General features: G+C 42.0%; 1 protein-coding gene across 1 annotated transcript in view; it reads right to left on the reverse strand.

Annotated features, from left to right (window-relative positions):
- Positions 1-4,299, reverse strand: part of LOC123504635 — a 383,953-nt gene extending 379,654 nt beyond the window's left edge. Inside the window, 1 exon segment of the mRNA XM_045255348.1 lies at positions 4,196-4,299. The gene's annotated coding sequence lies outside the window, so the exon portion shown is untranslated.
- Positions 4,300-7,067: the final 2,768 nt, after the last annotated feature.

The following is a 7,067-nucleotide window of genomic DNA, read 5'->3' on the forward strand; positions in this document are numbered from 1 at the left end:
AGGAGGAGGAGGAGGAGGAGGAGGAGGAGGAGGAGGAGGAGGAGGTGTAATTGAACCTGCCCATTCCATCCTCCTTCTCCTCTTCTTCCTTTTCCTCTCCCTTCTTCTTCTCTTTCCTCTCCTTTCCCTCCTCCTTCTCCTCTTCTTCCTTTTTTCTCTCCCTTCTTCTCCTTTTCTTTCCTCTCCTTTCCCCCATCCTCCTCCTCCTCCTCCTCCTCTTCCTCTTCCTTCTAGTCCTCCTCCTCACACATTTGTCGTCTCTGTGTAAGTGGTTTAGTTGCTTTATTGCTGTTGTTTTGGGTGTTTGTTGAGTCCATATCTATACTACAGCGACAGCAATGGTGGTGGTGGTGGTGGTGGTGGTGGTGGTGGTGGTGGTGGTAGGAAAAAAAAATATGTCGAGAAAAAAAACGTCAACAACAACAACAACAACAACAACAACAACAACAACAACAACAACAACAACAATAATAATAGTAACAACAATAAAAACAACGTAAATAAGAGAAAACCAAGAAAAGATTATCGAATGTAGAAGAAGAAGAAGAAGAAGAAGAAGAAGAAGAAGAAGAAGAAGAAGAAGAAGAAGAAGAAGAAGAAGAAGAAGAAGAAGAAGAAGAAGAAGAAGAAGAAGAAGAAGAAGAAGAAGAAGAAGAAGAAGAAGAAGAAGAAGAAGAAGAAGAAGAAGAAGAAGAAGAAGAAGAAGAAGAAGAAGAAGAAGAAGAAGAAGAAGAAGAAGAAGAAGAAGAAGAAGATGAGGAGGAGGAGGAGGAGGAGGAGGAGGAGGAGGAGGAGGAGGAGGAAGAGAAAGAGGAGGAAGAGGAGAGGGAGGAAGAGAGGAAGAGGAGGAGGAGGAGGAGGAGGAGGAGGAGGAGGAGGAGGAGGAGGAGGAGGAGGAGGAGGAGAAGAAGAAGAAGAAGAGGAGGATAACAGGTAATAATATGGAAGAAGAAAAAGAAGGGAAAGGAAAGATAAGGAAAAAACATGAAAAATAAAACAGAACGAGGAAAATAGAGAGAGAGAGAGAGAGAGAGAGAGAGAGAGAGAGAGAGAGAGAGAGAGAGAGAGAGAGATTGTTATAGATTTCACAGTGATGCTGAAATTTGAAAACGAAAAATAATTTGTTGTCTCTCACCCACTTCAGTCACATCTACACTCATTCTACTCTAACAAGTAACTGTCGACTGTGCTTTAGTTTGCAAATAGCGCGCCCGTGTGTGTGTGCGTGTGCGTGTGTGCGTGTGTGTGTGTGTGTGTGTGTGTGTGTGTGTGTGTGTATGCAGTAGTAGTGAAGGAGGCCAATCTTGTCTTCTCTAATCACTTTTCTTTGACGGACGAGACCCACCAGCCAGCCAGCCAGCCAGCCACACCAGGAACCCATTACACATTCACTGCTCACATCACTCACCTTAAAAATGAAAGAAAAACAAAGCATGCACACGAACAACCTATCACTCAACTTTAAAAGAGGTCACGGGAGAAGGAGGAGGAGAAGGAGGAGGAGGAGGAGGAGGAGGAGGAGGAGGAGGAGGAGGAGGAGGAGGATTACAAGAAGAGGCACAAGTTACAGTACAATAGTCACGGCCTGTACAAGCAGTGGTTCACCTGACTCCATCGCCTGCTTCCTGTCACGTTTTCTATTCCACCTGTCACTACAAAATTCGCTAAGTAGTATCTCTCTCTCTCTCTCTCTCTCTCTCTCTCTCTCTCTCTCTCTCTAGCTCTGTAATCTGCTTCCCCATAAATTCGTAATCAATGCCATTATTTCTCGACTCATTCCTTCAGGGGGGAGTTTTCTCTGCGGCAGTCCTTACTCTGTCGATCAATAGAATCCATAAGGTGTTATAGAATGCTTGGAATTTTTCTACTTCTTTTCTATTAAATACTGTTGTTTGTGTGAGCGAGCGAGCGAGTGTCTGGCTATCCATACAGTTTTAACCTTTGTACTAGCTATCCTTTACCTTTCTTTTTAGTTTTGCTGTATTGTTGTCTTTGTATCGTTACCTCTGTACACTTTTACTTTTTAACTCGTGTGGCAGTGTCGATTATCCATGTCCTCCCTGTGTTTGTACATCGGTCTGTTGGTAAACCTGAATGCTTTTCTTTCTACTCACTTCCCTGTCCATTTACATCACTGCTTATCTGTCCGTTCATGTGTATCTATTATGTCCTTGTAAGTTTCTCTGCCTCTTTACCCTAGAATCTATAACGTCTCTCGGTTTGTGTATGATGATTTTTAACCTCTCTTCTGCTTCTATTTTTATTATGTTTGCCGTTCTTGTCTATCTAATTACTCTCTCTCTCTCTCTCTCTCTCTCTCTCTCTCTCTCTCTCTCTCTCTCCACAACACAGCAGTAATAACGTCTAGTTCCAATGTAGCCATCTAATACTACTACTACCACTACTACTACCACCACCACCACCACCACCACCACTTACGCTCATATTTTAAGTTTCAAACCACTACACCATCTAATAAGGTTCGGGAGGCCTGCCTAATCCTCTCTGGTAATGCCCTGCTTCTGCTTCTCCTCCTCCTCCTCCTCTTCCTCCTCCTCCTCCTCCTCCTCCTCCTCCTCCTCCTTAGCCATTGTTCCTTTCCCCCACATTCGCTGTTCCTGCTACAGCATATGTAAACTATGCTGTCATCTATAATACCTCTCTCTCAATCTCTCTCTCTCTCTCTCTCTCTCTCTCTCTCTCTCTCTCTCTCTCTCTCACACACACACACACACACACACACACACACAAAGCAAGATTATTAAGTTTCATTACTCCACCGTAAGTTAATTTAAGAGTCTCTTTGTATCACTCTGAAGTTCCCTATTCCGTGTTAATTTTCCTTTTTTTTTTCTTGCTTTCTTACGTTCTTATATGACACACACACACACACACACACACACACACACACACACACACACACACACAGGTAACTACGCACATTCTCTTGGCAGTCAATCGATATCATAAATAATTCTTTTATATTAATTTCATAAACGACTTTCTGCCTACTTCTAGCTTTTTCGATTTATTATTATTATTATTATTATTATTATTATTATTATTATTATTATTAACTTAACACCATTCAATAATTTCCTCCTTCCGTGTATCGTGTTTATTTATTTTTTTTTTTTGCAGGAATTGTTGTTGTTGTTGTTGTTGTTGTTATTGTTCTTTTCCCTTTAAATTTGATTCTGACCAGTTAGATCCGGAGAGAGAGAGAGAGAGAGAGAGAGAGAGAGAGAGAGAGATGAAGGAAGCCCACACAAGCACAAAACTCAGCATAATTCTCTCTCTCTCTCTCTCTCTCTCTCTCTGTGTGTGTGTGTGTGTGTGTCTGTGTGTGTGTGTGTGTGTGTGTGTGTGTGTGTGTGTGTGTGTGTGTGTGTGTGTACCTGGGTTCCAATAGTTTTGATTCGTTAATTAGTTTCATGTAAACGCGACACTGAAAGAAATAATCAACATCTCTCTCTCTCTCTCTCTCTCTCTCAGCACAGACACACTCATTCTTACTGTCATTTCAAACATCTTTCCTTGGGACAAACCTGCAAACACCTTGTCACTTTCATTACTCATCCATACACTACTGAGGAGAATACTTTGAAACGCTTCTGTTTTCAAAGGCCACAGAGAGGACAGTTGGATTTTCATGGATGTTGCTTTCTTTTCATTGACGCAGAATCTTCGTTTAACTATCACGAGAAACACTAAAACATCCTTGTGAACCCCATTAGCTTCCACTCAGAGTCCGCTATAAGCAATCGAAATAAGGAGCCGTTCGAGAATGCGGTCCTATTCTTCACGAACCATCACTACCACCAGTTCACCAACACCACCATCACCTCTCCAGGAAGCGCAAACATACAACACTCGTACACACAACCACGTGTACCAGCACTTTACAACGTCGAAACAATTCAATACATCTCAGGCTTCACACACAGAGACGAACAAAACGAAGTAAGGCGATGTTATAATTCTCTTCCGTTGGTCAGTCCTCGCCTCCACGGAAACTTTGAAGCAGCGCAGACAAACACACTTCGAGTCGAGTTTCGCTATGTTTATAACGCAGCACCGTGAGGAAATGAAGTCATAGTTATAGTGGTGTTAATAGTTACTTGTTGAAGTGGAAGAAATTAAGTTTAAGAGGGAAACCAACCACGTGTCTTCTGAAGGGTATAGCGTCACTCACCGCCAGCCAGCAATACACCTCACACCCGTCTGTCGCCCCCACTGTCTGCTTGGCGCGGCGGCCCGGGGTTGTCGCGCGGCGGCAACCCCGCACCACCACCGTGCAATGCCAAATGTCGCCATACCTATTATATACTTGCCCTCCTCACATGCTTGCGCTCTCTCTCTCTCTCTCTCTCTCTCTCTCTCTCAGGTTTAACAACACACCACCTGCTTTTAGATCGAAAATCAGTGTTACTGAACTACAGTATATACTTATTTATTTACTTATTTATCTATTAAATTGTTTAATTATTTATATTCGCATGTATAATAGTGCTCTCTCTCTCTCTCTCTCTCTCTCTCTCTCTCTCTCTCTCTCTCTCCTGTCACATATATTTTCTTATATTAATACGAAATCATTGTTGTGTTTCTCTCCCTTTACTTCCTTTTCTCACTTGCTGTTTCGCCTCCCTCCTATTCCTTGCATGCCTTCACTCCTCCCGCGCTACTCACGCTATCCCATACTGACCTCTTCACGTGCGTAGACGCGCTTCCCTTGTTTCACCCAACCCACTCATTAATGTTACTTTCCCTCTTCCCGAAATCACGGCATTATGAGAAGTATGGACATATAAAAAACAATTATAAGTAATATCATGAAGGGAAAATGATAATAGTTGAAGAAATATTTCCTTCGACTAAGCCCTCGCTAATTAGGCGAAATGAATCTAACGGGCTATGTGGGGAAATCATATAGGAAGCAGTCAAACCTACCAAGAAATCATATAGAAAGCAGTCAAACCTATCAATAAATCATATAGGAAGCAGTCAAACCTATCAATAAATCATATAGAAAGCAGTCAAACCTATCAATAAATCATATAGAAAGCAGTCAAACCTATCAAGAAATCATATAGGAAGCAGTCAAACCTACCAGGAAATCATACAGGAAGCAGTCAAACCTACCAAGATGATTTTGTCGCTTATTGTAATAAAAGATACAACGTTGTTTACTGATATTCGTATGTCTTATTTTCTCTTTTCATTCTCTTCATTCTCCAAGTAAAGGAAGGGCTAAGGAGAAGTCAAATTCGCAATTGATAGTCTAGCACCATTTTCTCTCCCTCGATAACGTAAGCGTGAGGGTGAATTAATGAGTGAACCAGTCAATGAATGAATAGTGAATGTAGACCAAGAGGTGTATACATAGTGAGCTAAAATATGTTCCAGTGGTGTCGTTGTCCTCGATCCTGAAAATAGAAAGTCTTGAGAAGTCGTAATCGATGGGTCTGGTAATTTCTTCCATTCTTTTTTGTAGTTCCTTTTCGATGTATGAACGAACGAATGCAGAAAAAAATATCATTTGTGTAGTGAAAAATGTGCCTCTTGTTCACCTCCTACTGCCATTAAAAGAAAAATGAAGTCTCTAGCAGGTTAGTTTTTTTTTATTAAGTTCCATTGACATTCCTTTCCGTAAAATGTTCTAAAGGCGTAGGAAGCAAGGTGAAGTGCGTGTGGGGGAAGAGGAAGACTTGTTCCATGCTATACCGGTAAAGGTGAAGGGAGTGGGGCCGAGGAGTACGGGAGGTTTGTACTGTACGGTACAATACTCGAATTCTCATCCAACAGAACATGTTTACCACGCCACTATACTGCAACCATTCAAGTAAAACAATGATTTGAGAGGGATCAGTGCAGGTACACGGTACTGCCTGCATGTGGCGGTACCGTGATTGTTGTGTTATAATATATTATGTAAAGGACTTTACAGATAGGTAAATATCACTGCATTTTCAAATAAATATTCTACTATATCAAAGAAAAATAAACTTAGTATGCGTGAAGTATTCATACAACAACAATGAAACATTGCATACTTATTTTGCAATGTTACAGAAAAAGCTAATAGTATTGATTTTGCGGACTTTCTCCGCAGATATGTAGGTAGTGAAAAATAACATCTTTAATACAGCTGGGAGGAATATCGGTATATTGTGTACTCTTTTCGTGATGAAAATAAATATGTTTAAACCTGGGGGAGTTAATCCTACATGGCCCCTGTCCCGTTCTGCCCCTAGTGCAGAACTGTTCCTTCTCCACTGCCCGTGTTTCCACTCCCATCGCACTGCATAACAATCCCAACTCTCGCCCCTAAGCATCACAACTCTCGACCTGCCCACCCTCGTGGCGGCCTCAGGCGTCCACCCTTCACGCCAACCTGCCACCCTCCGCCTCAGTGGCCTCGACCGTATCTTTCTGAGGAAGACCAGCCAGCTGCCACGCCTGTGATAATGTCACAGGACTACTCCAGGCCTCATAAGAACCGCAAGGTCTTCATAGCCCTAACAACAGTAATATCAACTTAGTCCTACACACCCAGGCCTTACGAGTCACGTATCCTCAACTGGGATGAGTCGCGTCCTTCCGTCGCTCACTTGCCGAGTTTTTTTTTTTTTTTTTTTTTTTTTTTTTTTTTAGGGAAGGGCTAAGGGCAACAAAAAAAAATTAAAGGCTCACTTGATTGCAAGTTCCCTAATAGATTAAAAGAGTTAGCCAAAGTCTGGGACAAATGTGTTGAAGCCTCCCTCTTAAAATAAGTCAAGTTGTGGAATGATGGAAATACAAAAGTAGGCAGGGAGTTCCAGAGTTTACCAGAAAGAGGTATGAACGATTGACAGTACTGGTTAATTCTTGCATTAGAGAATTGGACAGAGTTGAGGTGAGAGGAGGAAGAAAGCCTTGAGCAGCGAGATCGCAGAACGGGAGGCATACAGTTAGCAAGATCAGAAAAGAAATTAGCATAAAAATAGCGATAAAAGATAAAACGGGATGCAACATTCCGGCGTGAGAAAGAGGCTGAAGACAGACGCCCATACAATGGTAACTTCAAT

The sequence above is a fragment of the Portunus trituberculatus genome, chromosome 16 (assembly GCF_017591435.1).
Source record: "Portunus trituberculatus isolate SZX2019 chromosome 16, ASM1759143v1, whole genome shotgun sequence".
NCBI classification, from domain to species: domain Eukaryota; kingdom Metazoa; phylum Arthropoda; class Malacostraca; order Decapoda; family Portunidae; genus Portunus; species Portunus trituberculatus.